Here is a 19,512-nt window from a genome sequence, read left to right on the forward strand (position 1 = left end):
TTCCATGACCTGAGCATCAGTAGCTTTCTGAGAGCATAGGTCAAAGATGACAATAGCGACACCTAATTGTGGTAACATCAGCAATAAGTTCATTCCGAGGAGTTCCCAAGGAATGCTTGTTTCGTTTGCTCCATCTGATTCATCATTCAATGCTTAGTGGGGCCTGACACGAGGAAAATCTAAGAGGAGGGAAGACACTCTGTGGTGAAGTAGATCTCTCTGAACACAGCTGCATATTTGTTGGAATTACCATTGCTGCTGCACCAATCGTTTTCCTGGCAGTATGGGAGGTAATCAGTCAAATCGAGACAGAATGGAGCAAATAACAGGAATGACTTGACCAAAAGCAGGATTTATAGGGCAGCAGCCCTCCTATGCACCCTGAAGGGAAAGTGCAATGAGATCTTTTGCATCCACTTGGGAAGGAAGGTGGTTTCTCGGTTCTGTGTCTCAGCTGAGAAAAGGGTATCGCTGAATGCAACAAGTCTTGTTTACCATCACCTCTATTCTTACTGACCAACACTGGACCCCGATCTGGCAACACCTTGATTTAAAATTCTCATCCTTGTTCTCAAATCCATCTATAGCTTCACCCTTTCTTATCTCTGTAACTTCCTCAGCAATCCAACCCTCTGAGATCTGGCTTCTTGAGCATCCACGATTTGCATCACCCCATTATTGGTGGCTTTTTCTCCAGCTGTCTAGGTCTAGGCTCTAGAATACCTTCCCTAAACCTTTCTGCTTCTCTATCTTTTCTCTCCTTTAAGGCTCTCCAATCGCTTGACCAAGCTTTTTTCACCTGTCCTAGTATCCCTTTGTGGCTTAGTGTGAAAATTTATCTGACAATTGCTCCTGTGAGGTGCCCGAATATACAAAATGTAAGGGGCATGAGAGCCCATTGTGGAGTCTCACTTAGGTTCCGAGCCTTACCCTGGACGCAACAGGAACAAGTGACAATACCAAGCAATGTGTTAAAACAACAATTTTATTGAGTATTGAATAATGATAAATAAAATTCATAACAATAGTGATGTAACAATTATAATTGATAATATATAAAATTAAAAAGAAAAAAGATAACTTTATTGAAAAGAGAAAGCACTTTATATATTTCGGAAGCAAAGAAGAAAGACAGATTTTTTAAGAGCACAAACAATAACTCTGTCGAAGGGTCATGAGGACTCGAAACGTCAACTCTTTTCTTCTCCGTCGATGCTGCCAGACCTGCTGAGTTTTTCCAGGTAATTCTGTTTTTGTTTTGGATTTCCAGCATCCGCAGTTTTTTTGTTTTTAACTCCAAATTGGTCTGTTCCATGACAGTTCCCCAAAATGGAAAACCCCAACTTGGTCTATTCCACAACAGAACCCTAAATTGGTAAAATTCCACCTTGGTACATGTTTTGAGTAACTTTAGATGTGGACTGCTCAGCCAGTCTCTCCAATGTCCCTTCTTCTGTAGTCTTCAGTGGTTGACTCATCCACTCTGGTTGCAGCCCCGAATCCTGGAAGCAGTGTCCCTTTAAGCCAAATTCCAGGTTCTATTCCAGCCTTTCAAGAGTCAATTCAGATGCTCCCAAAACAATAAGTCTGGAAAAACATGAGTCCTTATGAATTCCCCTCACAGGCACTGCAAGACTTTGCAGATTCCGCAACATTCAAGTTGTTTACGCATCTTTACATGGAGTCTCCTGTCTGCCATCGATCAGGGTGTATGTCCATCAATCAAATTCCATCTCCTGATTCCACACCATAGATCACCAGCCTGCATGTGAGGCTATTCACTGGGCGGAGTCCCCCCAGATTTGCACTAAATGTGGTAATGGGTGGGTAAAACGACATTTTATCCGCTTGCCGCAATGGCGGCTTCTTACACCGTATCATCCCAAACCTGCCGCATTAATTATGCATTCCCAGGAAACATGCCATTTCAATGGTGGACAGCCTCCAATTCGCCAGCCACGCTGTCACCTCGCCACTACATCACGCCAGGTGCCAAATTTAAAGTACAGCCGCACGCACACCTCTCAGTGTTTCCTGCCCAGGACTGTTGCAAGTTAGACATGGCCCCGAAAGGCAAGAAAACTGCAGCCCCCAGGTTTAATGACCCGTCCCTTGAGCACCTTTTGGACGCTGTGGAGGCCCACCATGATTTCTTCTTCCCCCGCTCTGGTTGCAGGATGAGCAGCAACATTACCACTCCAGCTTGGTAGGCGATGGCAGTGGTGATCAGTGCCCATGCTGCACAGAAGGGGTTGGCCATCCATTGTAGATAGAGGATGAGTGATCTCATCACTGTAGCCAGGTTATGGCAGCCGTCTCATCACTCTAAACTCATACATTCAAGCCTATCACACAATCCCTTGCATCTCCCTCACTGCCAGCTCAAGGGGCATCACCACTGACCCTTTCACACACACCCTCACATCTCCATCTGGCCTCCTCAACCCTCACCATCTTAAGGCCACTTGCACAGATCAACTTGTGCCCCCACACAATCCCTGGGATACCCCTTTTCCCCAGCCCTCACCCTGCAGCCTCTTCCCTTGCCTGAGGTCACTTCTGCCCCTTCCTCAAGCAAGTCTCAGCCCTGCAGCCATACAAAGCCACCCCCACCTTATGGCTGGTCTGGTAGGTAGAGACCTGCCCGTGAGTTCCCCTAAAAGTGATGTGGCGCTGTCCGCAAATCCTGGCGCTGATAACAGTGAGTGCTGCCTGAAGCAAGGTAGGCAAACAAACTTCAAAGTCTGACGTCGGCAGACAATGTAGCGTGGGGGGATTAGTCTGTCGGGCTGGCCTTACAATGATATGCTGATGTATTACAATGAGGTTCTCAAAGTCTGATGTTGGGAAACGCACCCCGCCATCGACTGGCGGAGCGGACAATTGCAAAATGGTTTCATGATGTTGTGAAACCAATTTTTGGCCTTCTCCCCATATTGCCACTCAGGCCACCGAGCATGCCGGACACCAGCGGGCATGGAAAATTTGGCCCATTATTCTGGCTTGTAGTTCAAGGGTCATCAAATGCAGTAAGGAAAAGGACTTCTGATAAATAAAAGATAACTCTTATTTTAGTAGTCTAGCTGGAAAAGGGAAAACAAAGGTGTAGACCAAATATCAGCTGTGAATTGCCAGTAATGAAAACAGTCTTGGGAAAATACATAATAATATCACTGCTGATTACTATTAATTAATCAAAGCACAATCACCTATGTTTAAATCAAAGTCTACAAAATAAGATTCAATAAAGGTTCATTTAAAAACCAAAAATGAAACAGAAATAAAATTACAAAAATTAGTGATTGCCAGCTGCAGGCCTACAATACCAACATATGAATTAAGAGGAGTAGGCCATTTAGCCCTTCAAGCCTGCTCCATCGTTCAATAAGATCATTGCTGATCTGATTGTGGTCTCAATGCCACTATCCTGCCTACCCCCGATACCCTTGCTAGTCAAGAATCTATTTACCTCCACCTTAAAAATATTCAATGACCCTGCCTCTATTACTTTCTGGAGAAGAGAGTTCCACAGACTCACGACTCTCGAAGAGGAAAAATTCTCCGAATCTGTTTTAAATGGAAGACCCCTTATTTTTAAACGTGCCGCCTCTGTACCCTGAGGTATTTCACGACATTAAAAGAATGGTATAAATGTCAGTAGTTATTCGCATTAGGTTTTTCCTGTGGCCTCCTGCTCTGGGCAAATTATTGTCTTGGAATCTAAGCATTACCTCCAAGGAAGACAGTTTCTAGGTTAATCCCAAAGAACAGTCCTTTCTGGACTGCAAATTATCCATCAGTAAGGATTAAAAGTTTAACGAAGATTTCTAATTTACTTCACCAACCTGAATTGTGAGTCACTGTGCCCCTTTAACAGGCTGTGGTGTGAATCAATCTTTAAGATCAATTCCGTTATGTGCTTTGAGGAACGCATCATTCAAATCGCAGGCAGTCAGTTGGATGGATGAGTCACCACAAGAATGTGTTGCTTGTCAGATGACAACACTGAGAATAAAATGGCTTTGCTTTGATAGAAACGTGGGTACTATCAGTCACACATCTGCTGGTTATATCATCATGTCAGCCTTGAAGCTGAAAGAAATGGCTGGGGGAGAGCTCAGGGTTTTTGAATTCAGGCATTTTGAACACCAAACAAATCAACTATCCTGAAGCACTATGCACAATATGAACTATATTAAATTTATTCGATAGGAGAGCCTCTAGTCCAGCCATTTGCTCCTCTTCTTCTTCCTCCTATCATATATAATATATATATAAATGGATCCCCATTGGGAATCCCATATTGCAGCTTTCACAGATTTTATGTTGAATTTGCTGGGTAGACTAACCTCACCAAAGTCTTGGATTTGAAGATGAAAGCTTCAGATAAAGAAGCCACAAAGAAGCAGCTGAATCAAAGTTACAGGCAAAAATGTTTTCTGAATTGAAACCATGCGACACTTGTATTTCTGCCTTTATGGGACAATGCTCCTACTGGAAATGGCCACTTATTGTACCTGTGACATTCAGGGCAGAAATTATGAACTATAGGGTGAATGACATCACTCTATCCTAAATCCATAATTTGCAAGTCTACATTCTTGCCCTTTTTTCCAGAACATGGGAATCTTTCAAACAGGCCAAAACATGCAAAATCCTGGTTCTGCCAAAACTTCCTGCATCCTCGCTGACTTGAGGGGCAATATTTTCAATTGCAGGAGGCAGGCCAAACAGGGGATGTGGATGCTCATTGAGGTTCTCATTTCTGGATGCCTCCAGAATGTGACACAATTTTCAAAGGGAGGACGGGGGTGGGGGAGGGGGAGTGGGGAATCTGCTCGCCTCCAATTAATGACCTCATTAAGCTCCTTCAGGTACTTGTTAATGGGGCTTGACCTAAATAGCCAAGCGGTTATGGTACTGGGCTTGTAACCCCAAGATCAAGAGTTCAAATCTCACCATGGCAAACTATGAAACAATGTAACTTCATCTGAATAGGAACAGATGGAAACGTGTTTGTACTCAAAAGAGTTACTTGTTAATGGGCTGGTGAGATTTCAAAGCACAGATCGCTAAACCCGAACAGTCTGACACACGTTAATATACAACTGTCAGACTCAAAACCAGAAAAATCTTTGCCACTATGGGTTTTGCTGTGAGATCAAGCGCAGTATTGTTTGGCTGGCCAATTCTCTTAGAATCGAGACTCTGACCTTCCGAACTCCTGCCTCCTCTCCTATGCAAGGCAGTGGCAGGCCCCATCATGGCTCCCATCTGCCATCAGGCTCCTGCACCAACAAGCATCTCCCCAATCCTTGCAGATCTCAGTGCCACTAACTGGGCACTGAGTTCGCCTCCAGCCCAATTAGGGCATTAGCATTTGAAGATTGCATTGTGTGTTCCTAGAGGCAACACAGGGTCAGGACCCAGAAATTATCAGTTTCCCAATCCCAACTTGAAAATAAAACCCAAGGAATTTCAGACCCATTGAGTTTGAGATACAGGGACATAAGTTCAAGTTGTTCTCAAACCGGTGACCTTCACTTACAATGGAAGTGAATCAGCCATTGGCCAGCAAAAACCATTCAAGTACTCTAACCATTCATGATCCATTTTCTTCCAAGTTTAATTCTATCTCTTTTCTGTTGGTTTATATAAAAACATAGAAAATTTACAGCACAGTGGAGGCCATTCGGTCCATTCTGTCTGTGCCAACTGAAAAAGTTATACTGGCTAATGCCATCTTCCAGCTCTTGGTCCATAGACCTGTAGTTTTCAAGTGCTTGTCAAATACAATGAAGATTGGCATCTCTACCACCCTTTCAGGCAGCGTGTTCATACTCTGAGTGAAATAATTTCTTAACTCCCCTCTTATCCTTCTACCAGTTACTTTAAAATCTATGCCCCTGATTGTTGACCTCTCTGCTAAAGGAAATCAGCCCTTCCTATCCACTCTATCTGCCCTCCACTTAATATTATACACTCAATTAAATCTCTCCTCAGCCTCCTCTGTTCCAAGGAAAGTAACACCAGTCTCTGTCCTTTGTGTATTGCAGTGACATGAACTGTATGCACTAATGTATGGACTAACAGGTGTTTTATGCATTCCTAACATAAGCTTTTTGGTCTTATTTTGTACAATCAGTGTGCAACCTCAACAGGTTCTCCTGAATATCACCCCAACAAGGTTCTTATCTGAGTCCTCTGTCCTTGTTTCCACACTGACCCCCCCAACTCCCCTGCTGGTTCTGCTTTGCTCCCTTCAAATGTGTTCCACTTTTACATTGAAGAGAGAGGGAAGAATGTCAATGATCGTATAGCGCTGGCTTAATTTATTGGCTGTGGCAGTGGTCTGGTCCACCAGCCGAAAAGCTGGTGGCAATCCCACTGTGGCCATTTCAAGGAATTAGATGCCCATCAGGCAGTCTGCTGCCTGTCATTGAGGTTCATCGGTCTTTAAAGATGAAGGGTCCACCGCCAAGGGTTGCTGGCCAATCAGGGTTGGCAACTGTTCAGTCTCAGCAGCTCCACTGGGAGGGTGGAATCGGTGTGGAGGGTACAGGGGCTCATCCAGCAGGAGATGTCCTTGCTGTTGGTGAACTTCATGGGGCTCATTAAGAATGTCTCCCACCCGCTGAGCCCACAGGCAGGCTGCCAGGCTATACCTCAACTGGCCTAGGAGCAGGAAGTCCAACCTTGACATTCCCTGCCCTGTTGTATTCTTCTGTTTAGTGCAAAAGTACCAATCATACAACAAGGATTGGTAGAACAATAATATGATTCATTAATTGAAGATAAGACCATACACATACAATGGTAACTAGGAGGCTATGTAGAACACATCTGACCAATAGGAATGCTGATCTGTTCTGTTGACAGAGTACCTGGGTTTATGCATCATATTATGTTTCATGGTGGATAGTCATGGACAGCAGTTTTAGCCATTTTTAACCTTTAGGTTAAAGGTACATCACAGCACATCCCTGACTTAATTGGAGGAGTTGGGAAGGCAATGGATGCTCCAACCCGCACCTTGCTGCTCAATTATACAAGTGCCTAATAAAGAGGGCTCCCCTCTCCCATGCCCAGAGACTGGTTGCTGGGGTATACCTCAATTGGCCTGGGGGCAGGAAGGCTGACCTTAATGTTTCCTGCCTCTGACTTAATTAGAGGAAGTTGGGAAGGTGACAGCTCTCCACCTTGCACCAGCCCACACGATTATCCAGGACCCCTACCTCCCAGTCTGCATTCAGGGGTGCGGCATTAAATTCTGCCCATGGTGTTTGGATGATGTCCTTGCCATTGCTGAATGGATGGCTGTATCTCTGGCAGCAACGATAGATGCTGGTGAGGCTGGACCATTGACAGGTGTGTGAGGGCAAGGTGGAGTATCTGGATTAAAATAAAAACAAAAAATTGCTGGAAATACTCAGCAGGTCAGGAAATACTCAGGCTGTATCTGTGGAGGAAAAATAGAGTTACCATTTCAGATCTATGGCCTTTCATTACAATTGAGAAAAGTTAGAAATGTAATAGGTTTTGAGCAAGTGAAGGGGCGGGGGGTGGGGGGGAAGAAAAACAAAAGAGAAGCTCTGTAATTGGGTGGAGTGCAGGACAGGTTAAATGACAATTAAATGGATGTTAATTAGAAGTTAGGTGTGACTCCTGAGTGCCAGGGGGTGCTGCTGGGTGAATGATGGTTGTAGTACATGAGCAGCACGAGAGGTTGGTGATGCAGTGGGTAGGAGATGTCATGTAAACATTCATTCAGTAACTTTGACAACCTGTGCGAGGTCATTAGGCTTCTTGTGTCACTGCTGCCAGGTTCCGGGGAGATTCCTGGCCGCCTGCTCCCATTGCTTTCTCAGGATGGTCATTGAGAACCTCCTAGCCCACCACAGAACCAGTCTCTCCTTCTGTCTATCTCCATGTCTAAGGCCCCCATGACCCTAGAGTCTCTCTCTTCCCCGATGTTCAATTTTCCTTGTTTAGGACTGCAGCAATAGCACTTGACAGCATCATGTCATTCAGCGTAGCTTCTCGTCAAGAGGAGCAGACTGGCTTTAAAAACAGAAGGCCGACTGCACCACAAGCTATTAGTAGAATGCTGCTGGGGCTCACTGCTGAGTGCAGAAGCAGCCAGTCGTTCGGGAGATGCTCAGCCCCATGCTACAACAATATTGGTAATGAGGGGGGAAGCACCAAATGTGTGTGTTGCCCATGTCTGCTGGAAGGAGTGTAGGCAAGTTGCAAATTGCAACCACCACCCCCAATTATTGAACAGACAAACCTTTAGTCCTTAAATTCAAAGCCTGAAACTCTGCTGTAGGGTAATAGTGTATGCATATTTAATATATATATCTGAAATTCCTCTGTATGATGATGGCGTGTGTACATTTAATGGATATGCCTGAAAATTGCATATGCACATTGTTATCAGAAATTCTCACCCTGCTAACCTAGGATAGAGATTTTCTAATTTAAAATAAACGTTTTAACCACTGACCTATTCTAGCAGAGAGTGCAATTACAGATGATTTGTTCAGCAATTCTATTTGTTATCTCACCAAGCAATTTCAATGCTTTTGAGACATGTTTAAGAGGCATAATAAAGATTATAAATAGAAGCTTTATCACTGGATTTTCATTCTTACTTCATCTAAGATTGCCACCAATTATGCAAAATACTAATTTGAGAATTGACTTTATTTTTGGTTTGCTATTGCCAGTTTGAAGATGCACTGACATTAACGTGCTTAAAATTACATCAATAGCTGCTCAAATTATATATTTCTAATTACAGCCTAATTATTCTAATATATTTACAATTAAGTAACGTTTAATTCTAATTGAACACAATACTACCTAATTAATGTGTAATGAAGATGGAATGTTGGCGGATATTGAAGAGTGCCATGCAACAAATTCACACAATTACTTTCTGAATCATTGGTGTAATAACACAATGAGAGAAGTGTACTGGATTTTTACTCACATTTTTACTCACTTTACTATTAGCTGCACAGTACCCTTTCACTGACAGATCCTTCAATATATAGACTAAATTTTGCGTTCAAAACCTTAGTCACTTGCATAAGTAGGTCTTATGCCTCATTAAATCTGAAGCTTACTTTTACTGACCAATATCTAGTTACATGATACTTTGACCCAGGGGCTGTAACAATAGGCCCTTTGTTCTGGGTGTTGGGTAAGTAACTTTCAAACTTGCATAGAAGCAAAATACCGTGGATGCTGGAAATCTGAAACAAAAACAAAAATTGCTGGAAAAAGTCAGCAGGTCCGACAGCATCTGTGGAGAGGAAGACAGAGTTAACGTTTCGAGTCCGTATGACTCTTCATCAGAACTAAAGAGAAATAGAAATGTGGTGAAATATAAGCTGTTTGAGGGGGGTGGGATAGGTGGAGCTGGATAGAGGGCCAGTGATAGGTGGAGGCAAAGGAGAGATTGCCAAAGATGTCATAAACAAAAGGTCAAAGGGGTGTTGAAGGTGGTGATATTAGCTAAAGGATGTGCTAATGGGGACATTAAGGGTAGAAAGGAGGATGAGCAAGTGACGGATAGCCCTAGTGGGGGTGGGGTGGGGGGAAGGGATCGAAATAAGCTAAAAGGTGGAGAGAAAACAATGGATGGAAATAAATTTTAAAAATAATAATAGAAATAGGTGGGAAAAGAAAATATATATATAAAAAGATATATAATAATTATTAGAAAAAAGGGGATCAAAAAAGGGTTGAGGATGGAGGAGAGAGTTCATGATCTGAAGTTGTTGAACTCAATGTTAAGCCCGGAAGGCTGTAAAGTGCCTCTAATCAGAAAATGAGGTGCTGTTCCTCCAGTTTGCGTTGAGCTTCACTGGAACAATGCAGCAGGCCAAAGACAGACATGTGGGCATGAGAGCAGGGTGATGTGTTGAAATGGCAAGCAACAGGAAGGTCTGGGTCATGCTTGCGGACAGACCGAAGGTGTTCCACAAAACGGTCACCCTGTCTGCGTTTGGTCACTCTAATGTAGAGGAGACCGCATTGGGAGCAGCAAATAGACTAAATTGAGGGAAGTGCAAGTAAAATGCTGCATCACTTGAAAGGAGTGTTTGGGCCCTTGGACTGTGAGGAGGGGGGAAGTAAAGGGGCAGGTGTTGCACCTTCTGCGGTTGCATGGGAAGGTGCCGTGGGAGAGGGTTGAGGTGTAGGGGGTGATGAAGGAGTGGACCAGGGTGTCCCGGAGGTAGCAGTCCATACTGAATGCCGATAAGGGGGGTGAAGGGAAGATGTGTTTGGTGGTGGCATCATGCTGGAGTTGGCGGAAATGGCAGAGGATGATCTTTTGAATGCGGAGGCTGGTGGGGTGATAAGTGAGGACAAGGGAGAGCCTATCATGGTTCTGGGAGGGAGAGGAAAGTGTGACGGCTGATGTGCGGGAGATGGGCCAGACACGGTTGAGGGCCCTGTCAACCACCGTGGGTGGAAAACCTTGGTTAAGGAAGAAGGAAGACAAGTCAGAAGAACTATTTTCCTGGGCTGTAACCTAGTGGAATGGATTACTCACCCATTGTAGAAGCCCCAAGGGGTTTTGTTCCATTGATTTTGATGAAGTTTGAAAATTACCACGCTGTAACTTTGCATTTTGCCTCACATGTCTACAGAGTCATATGATTATGTCACAGAGGGAGGCCGTTCAGCCCTTGGGCCAGTCCCCACTCCATCTCCTTAGCTTGTAAGTTTAGTTCCCTCAAGTGCACATCAAATGTTCTTTTGAAGTCGATGATCATCTTCACTTCCACAACCCTCATAGTCAGTGAGTTCCAGGTCTTAAACACTCGCTGCATAAACAAGTTCTTCCTCACACCATACTACCAAACCACACCAGCCACCCACCGCCCCCCAACTCCCCCCCCACCATCCCATTCACAAAAAATGACCCCGTTCAAGCACTACCTGTGTCTCTTGCTCAAAACATTAAATCTATGCCCCCAGGTCTTTGTACCATCAACTAATGGGAACAGCTATTCTTTGTTTACCTTATATAAACTGTCATAACCTTGTACACTCCTATCAGATCTTTCCTCCACTTTGCTCCAAGGAAAACAACCCTAGCTTCTCCAATCTAACCTTATAGTTAAATTCCATCATGCCTGGAACCATTCTGGTAAATCTGCTCTGTACCCGTCAAGGACCCTCTTCCAGAAAACAACCTGAAAAGCATTTGAGCGATACTAGGCTAATTTCAACCAATAAATCAATTTATTTTGCATGCAATACATGAACAAACAAAATACTGTTCTCACAACAAAATTTATCTATTACCTTTCTCTCCTTGTGTCACCAAAATAATAAATTGTGCATGTTTTTCCCTTTACTATGGTCTTCCTCAACCTTATTTTCACAATTCAGCTTTGAACTAACTGATATGAATTTTAGAAAGCACAAACCCTTTTGCTCCTTTCCAAACTCAAAATTGATGCAGACTCAAGACTACGAGAGAGAGAGGAAAGCAAAAGATTGACCATTGACCTCTTTCTCAGCTCTCTGTATCAAGGATTGGCTTACCGAGTTGCCAATAAAACCTTCACTGGGGTGGGCACCATAGTAACTGCATTGCCTGCATAGCTAAGATCTCTGTCAGTGCCTTTGCATGAAAATCAATCCAACATTACAGGTGTGAACCTATCTGGAATGTGCTAATGAACTCCCTATTGTCTCAGAACTGATATGGTAAACAGTCTTACGACTAAAGCATTTCTCTTTCAGAGAGTCCATTAAATTTCTTTCATCCTTCACTTCAGTGAGTCCAGATCAGGGGGTCTAACCTAGTTGCGGCTCCCAGCCCGCATGTGACTCTTTAACATCTCATTTGCAGCCCCCAACCTTTTCTAGTTGGATCACATTGTCATGAAAAAATCTAAAACAGTTTTAAGTGAAGAAAAGTAACAGCCTTATTTTTATTGAAGAGATAAAAGGCTAATCATTATTCTGCACTTTACTGTTATGAATAATTATTTTTACACAAAATATCATTGTGTTCTAAATAAACTTGTCCACGTGGTATAGCTATACCATGGTTGGAGATAATGCTTTAGTTCGAGGAACAGGTACTTTGGTTGTGACCATCATTGTTTCTAATATAGCTGAGATGATGAATTATTCTGAGTGTGCTATTAGAAGCTTTCTTCAATCCCAAGAAACAGTAGCCAAAAAAAGTCTTAATTCTACACGTTATGTTAAAGTTTGTTTTAAAGATAACTTTACTATAACTTTGTCAGTAAAAAGAAGTTGAAAAAACACGATAATGCAGAGTTGGGTCTATTCTAATTTAGACTTTTTTCTATCGATTCATAAATTCAATACATGTATTTTCTTTATTGCCTTTGCAAATTATGCATTCTCTGAGAGACAATTGATAATTTGCCAAATATTTGCTTTATAAATGCCAAATTTTTGTCCTGCAGCTCCTGTTAGTTTATATTGTTGCCAACCCCTGGTCTAGGCTTCCTGTTAGCAAGCCAGAAAAGCACACTGGAACCTTGGGAATTAACCCATAACCTGCATCTAAAGGGGAGATAGTGGTGCAGTGGTAATATCGCTAGCCTAATAATCTAGCAGCCCAGGCTAATGCTTGGGGCACATGGGTGCAAATCCCACCATAGCAGATGGTGGAATTTAAATTCAGTTAACAAATTCAGAAGCTAATTTCTAGAATGAGTTAAGAAGATGATACACAGGAAATTTAGACAGGCTCAGTGAGTGGGCAACAACATGGCAGATAGAATATAATGTGGAAAAATATTAAGCTATCCACTATGGAAGGAAATGCAGTGCATTTCTTAAATGGTGAAAGATTGGAAAGCATTGAAGCCCAAAAGGACCTGGGTGTCCTTGTTCATAAGTCATGGAAAGTTAACATGCAGGTGCAGCAAGCAATTAGATAATGTTGGGGGACTAAGACCCCACACTATCTATTTTTAAAGAACACATATGGATGGCTAATTTCTAAAATTTTAAAAGCTGGACAAGGACCTTTTAAAATGGCTGAAGCTATGCCTGTCCATGGCCTTCAAACAAAAGGAACTATCATGGCAGTATTGCAGAAACTTGTACCTCGTTATCTCCGGAGAGACACTAACACTGCCTGTGGGCTGCAGGGACTAAATTCAAAGAGAATATACAAAGGCCAACTTCATTTCATAAGGCAGGTCTGGCCAACTGGAGCTTATTCATCTGCTATGACAAAGGATCCCACAACCTCCCTTTGAGGTCTTAATGGTTGGAACATTTAACAATTCCAGGGGCCCAGTCAAAGGGATACACATCCTTTGTCAAAGCCAAAGTGGAGAGGTGGAGTCATGTGACATGAACCTCTAGCTGGTGGAACCAGTTATATTGCCTTCCTGTATTGCAAAGCTTAGTCTGCCATTTTACCAGCTACAAGCAACAGCACAGAAAACTCTCCACTGGTTGCGTATCCAACGCAAAGGAAGATGGTTGTGGTTGTTGGAGGTCAGTCATTTGCGTTCCAGGACATCCCTGCAGGAATTCCTCAGGCTAGTGTCCACGGCAAAACGATCTTCAACTGCTTCATCAATGACCTTCCTTCCATCATAAGGTCAAAAATGGGGATGTTCGCTGATGATTGCATAATGTTCAGCACATTCGCAACTCCTCAGATACTGAAACAGTTCATGTCCAAATGAAGCAAGACCTGGGCAACATCCAGGCTTGGGCTGATAAGTGGCAAGTAACATTCATGCCACACAAGTGCCAGGCAATGACCATCTCCAACAAGAGAGAATCTAACCATTGGGCCTTGACATCCAGTGGTATTACCATCACTGAATTTCCCGCTATCAACATCCTGGAGGTTACCATTGACAAGAAACTGAACTGGACTAGTCACATAAATACTGTGGCTACAAGAGCAGGTCAGAGGCTAGGAATCTTGCAGCGAGGAACTCACTTCCTGACTCCCCAAAACCTGTCCACTATTTACAAGGCACAAGTCAGGAGTGTGATGGAATAGTCTCCCCTTTCCTGGATGAGTGCAGCTCCAACAACACTCAAGAAGCTTGACACTGTCTAGGACAAAGCAGCCCACTTGATTGGCATCCCACCAACAAACATTCACTCCCTCCACCACTGACGCACAGTAGCAGCAGTGTGTATGATCTACAAGATGCACTGCAGAAACTCACCAAGACTCCTTAGACAGCACCTTCCAAACCCAGAACCACTATCATCTAAAAGGGCAAGGACAGCAGATACATGGGAATACCACCACTTGGAAGTATCCCTCCAAATGTCTCACCATCCTCACTTGGAAATATATCGCAGTTCCTTCACTGTCACTGGGCCAAAATCCTGGAACTCCCACTCTAACAACACTGTAGGTATATCTACATCACGTGGACTGCAGCAGTTCATGAAGGCAGCTTACCACCACCTTCTCAAGGGGAACTAGGGATGGGCAATAAATAATGGCCTAGCCAGCGAGACCCACATCCCTTGAATGAATAAAAAAAAAACATTCACAACTCTTCAGATACTGAAGCAGTCCACATTCAAATGCAGCAAGACCTGGACAATATTCAGGCTTGGGCTGATAATTCGCTAGTAACATTCTTGCCACACATGTGCCAGGCCACAACCATCTCCAACAAGAGAGAATCTAAACATCTCCCCTTGACATTCAACAGCATTACCATCACTGAACCCCCCACAATCATCACCCTGGGGATTACCATCGGCCAAAAACGAACCTGGGCCAGCCATATAAATACTGTAGCTACAAGAGCAGATCAGAGGCTGGGAATCCTGCGGCAAGCAACTCACCTCCTGACTCCCCAAAGCATCTACATGGCAGGTGCGTGATGGAATACTCCCCACTTGCCGGGATGAATGCAACTCCAACAATACTTAAGAAGCTGGACACCATCCAGGGCAAAGCAGCCCGCTTGACTGGCACCCCATCCACCACCTTCAATATTCACTCCATCCACCACTGATGCACTGTGGCAGCAGTGTGCACTATCTACAAGATGTACTGCAGCAACTCATCAAGGCTCCTTCAACAGCACCTTCCAAACCCGTGACCTTTACCACCTAGAAGGACAAAAGCAGCAGACATATGGGAACACCACCACCTGCAAGTTTCCTTCCAAGCCATTCACCATCCTGACTTGGAATTATTATCGCCGTTCCTTCGCTACTTTATGGCCTGGATTTAGCAGAAAGCAGTGAAGCAACAGCACCTTGAGGAAAGCTGCTCACAAAGTTTGAGTGATCTCTGCGGTCTGCATCTTTTGCCATTTCCTGATTGGAAAAAAATGTCTTAGCATGCAGCAAGTGATGGCAGCAAGCAGGTAAGTAGCCAATCGCAGTGAAGTATTCACACAGAGCAAACCAGGAAGTTAAAAGCACTTCATATTCTTCACTTCCGAATTAAATTTTCAAATAGTGGAATAAATGTTCATTCGGATTAAGAGCGAAGTGGAAATTAAGATAAACAAACTTTTTTAAAAATAAAAAAAATGTTTTTAAAATAATTTAGGAGAAATTAGGCATTTCACAAATATAAAATTAACATTTTTGGGCCAATGAGGGAGCTTAGCAATGATCATGAAGTTAGTACACTATGAAAAACCCAGTTAAACCTCATTCAACAGGGTGAAACTTATCTTCAGGTTTTTACAGTCAGGAAAAGTCAAAGTTCTGGTCAATTCAATTGATCTGCATTGTTTGCAGCCTGCTGGTGCCTTAACTACACACCATCTGGAGGAACGTAGAATGACGGACAACAACCTCCACATTAGTATGCACATTTGCAGGCTCCAGGAGTTGCTGTTAGTTTCAGTGGAGTAATCATGGTGAATGCTAACACTTCGGTTCTCATTATCACAGCAAAATCTGGGCCATTATCGTCGGAGTAATTGTAACCTAATCCCCTTGGTGGAGACTGCTTTATGTCCAGCCAGATTGGATTTCCCACAAACAGTAGCAGTCGATCAGATGCCATTGATATTCATTAGGTTAAAATTACCCTCACAGTGTAACATAAACTAAAAATCTCTTACAGGCCTAGCAAGCACAAGTTGTGATCATTACAGCATTATTAACAAATACAGAGGGTAAATAAGGAGAATCCTTTTGCACAGTGAGCTGTTCAGATCTGGAATACATTGCCTAAAAGGTGGTGGAAGCAGCTTCAGTAGTGACTTGGGAAAGGAAATCAGACATATCGTTGGAAAAGAAATAAACCCAGAGCTATGGGGAGAAAGCATGGGAGATAGACTAATTGGGTAGCTCTTTCAAAGAGCCAGCATGGGCACAATGGGCTGAATGGCCTTCTCATGGGCTGTATGGTCTATGATACTCTTCTCAATTATGAACCTTAACAGCAACATGGACCAATGACCAAGAGGCAAATGGTTCTAATCCTAATGAAACGTTTTGAAAGGAAATTCAATAAATCCGTTAATTTGTGGGCTGTTGTCAAGAAAGAAGACCAAGAAATGTGATGGCTTTTTGCAAAAACTCAATGGCTTCCTTGAAGGAAAACAATTTGCTGCCCTTACCTAAGTCTGGTCCATGTGTAGTCCCAGTTTAACATTCTGACATGCCCATTCAGTTGTTAATGAATCCAGCTAAATGTGGGGACTAAATGAGTCCTTCTCAGCATTGCTCACATTCCATGAAGGAACATGTGGAAGCATTGGGTCTTAATCCACCACATTCATTGCTTGCACCAGCAATGAACAGATTGGGTAATGATCTTGACTTCTTTCACCCTGGCATTAATCACCTCAAAATAGGGATCAGAAGCCTAACCTCCACCTCCACCATCGTCACCACCACTCTCCCACTACTGGCCAATGCCATTATGGAAGTGGCCAACCGCTGGGCCGTCCAAACCACCCATCTATATCAGACAATAGGCCCACTTTAATAAGACAATCAGGGTCCTGTGCCGTAAATAAGGCCCTGATTGTTACTTTAAGTTGGAACTAGTTAGAGCCTGCACAGTGCACACAGTTTCAAATTCGATAAGACCAAAGAGGCTCTTTGAAGGTATGTTTTGCATTGTGGGCCTTGGGAGAGCAGAATTGCATCTCTTTGGTTCACAAAAATAATCTGTGCCATGACCACTGCAGGACTCTAACCCTTTGTGATCCCAACTAACTTTCCCCAGCCAATGAGTGACAACATTGGCCCTCTGCTCAGGCTTCAATCTGGTGGGCTGTGCTCAGATACCTGTTTTGAATTCCACACTTCACCTGGTGAATTTAATTGAGGCTGGGTCCTCAAAACCATGAGGTGGGGTCAATTTAGCTCCCGACTATGCGACCAACCAACAATTACTCTGTCATATGGTCACCTAAAAGTTAAAATAGACCCCATGGTGTGCTGGTTCATGGTGTCATCTTGTGCATAAAACCAGAGGTGAAAGGACTGTGTCTATGACCAGACACGGCCTATTTCAATGTTGTTAGTTGAGGGATAAATATTGGTCAGGTCACTGGGCAGCTCCTGTCATCATCTACAAATAATAACTTGGGACCTTTTGCATCTACCTGAGAGGGCAGTTAAAAGATGGCATTCTCTGACAATGCAGCACTCCCCCATCACTGCCACACTCGCGTGTCGGCTTAGATTTTCTGCTTTAAGGTCAGGATTTTCCCCGCAGAGTTTGGGACCACAATGTCAATGTCAAATGGGAGTCAGAAATAGTTGGGGAAATAGTTATCCAGCAGTGACTTTCCCTGAACTGGCCAATTAGAGGTCAGAGGGCAGGCTCGCCATCCAATTAAGGACAGTGGGCATGCTCTTGAAATTAGAAGGCCAATTGGAGGCTGTCTTTTTAGGTGAGTAGCAGCACCTCAAGACGGAGGTGACCGCTTCCAACATTTTAACCTTTAAAATATAAAATGGTCTTTTTTTAAATTCATTCATGGGATGTGGGCTTCACTGGCTGGGCCAGCATTTATTGCCCATCCTTAATTGCCCTTGAGAAGGTGGTGGTGAGCTGCCTTCTTGAACCGCTGCAGTCCATCTGGTGTAGGTACAGCCAGAGTGCTTTTAGGGAGGGAGTTTGTAGTTGAACCACCATTATGGAGGGTGAGCTCCTCCGTCAAGGGCCTGAGGCTGCAGCTGAAGCCAGGCAGGCAGGGAGGGCCTTAAAGGTTGCCTGGAGCACTTTACCTCCCAGTCTGCCGCTAGGAAGTTGCCTCCAGGGGCTGGGCTGTCCCCTGGCGCCTCGGGGGGCACAGAGGCTTCTAACAAAAGGCTTTAACTGGCTTTTAAAGAGCCTCAATTGACTACCTGCTACTTGCTGGCAAGTAGCCCAGACACCCACCACTACCCCCATATCAGCCTATTCCCCCCAACCCCCACCATCCCAATACCAGAAAAATGGCCCGGGCAGGTTTAATGCCAGCAAACTGGCACTCCAACCAGAGACAGGGAATTTTATGCCTGCCTGCCTCCATCCAAACTCCCATCGGGGCCTGAAAATTCAGTCCTCGCCCTGGAGGCGACCTGAAACCATAACCTTATGACTCAGAGACAAAGAGGGTGACCAAATGTCTGGTTTTGTATTGGGCAGTCAGGTTTCTAGCCAGCCTGGCCACTGTCCAGTACCAGGTGCCTTCACATCCAGCATTTTGACCCTTAGTCCACTTATCTTGGTAGAGCATCAGCAAGGGTCTGCACTCATTCCTTAACCTGTCTGCAGCAGTTCGATACAATGGGGTTGCAAAAACAGGTTTGTTTTCATGCATTTTCCTACCTTTACAACCCCCCCTCACCTTCATCTCTCCAATGTCACAGGATCCTTGAACGTGATGTCGTGACCATGTACTTGTTGACATTACTCTTGAATGTGATCACCTGACATGCGCGTCTGGTTTGGCCTCAGGTGCTGGCCACTCTGGAGGCAAGGCACTGATCTCCAACTGACATTATTGTTTGAGTAACTCCTGCATCGTCAAGATAAAAGGGAACAAACATGAAGGGTGAATTGATTCCTGATTACAGTGCTCAACAAGGATCTAATTTTCAGATTGAGTGTATCTCAGAGCTGCAGCTGTTCTTTAATATCTCGTCTGCCTTGAAATGACCGTATATGAAGAGGGCACAGATATCAATTTGATACAAATGACTAGATGAGCTGCTTTTCTTAATGAACTAAAGGTGATGGATGTTTAGATGTTGAGTAGCATCTAGGAAAGGAACTATTCCTTTGAAGTGCCAATCATTCATGGATTATCTCGTTACAAAAGCTTCATCGGCTCGACAAGCAGTAAATGCGCCGTCAGAGTGAATTTTAATATCGAACTGTGCACTCCATCTGTAGCTCTGGGACCAGCATCATGGCAGACCAGTTTAATAGGTTATGCATAAAAAATAAGCTGTTTTATTCTCCTGGAGAAGATACTGGAGAAATTGCAAAAGAGAAAATGTCAACTGGGAACTCAAATCAATAAAGAGGTCACAAGAGGCCAA

This window comes from Carcharodon carcharias, chromosome 22 (assembly GCF_017639515.1).
Source record: "Carcharodon carcharias isolate sCarCar2 chromosome 22, sCarCar2.pri, whole genome shotgun sequence".
Classification (NCBI taxonomy): Eukaryota; Metazoa; Chordata; class Chondrichthyes; order Lamniformes; family Lamnidae; genus Carcharodon; species Carcharodon carcharias.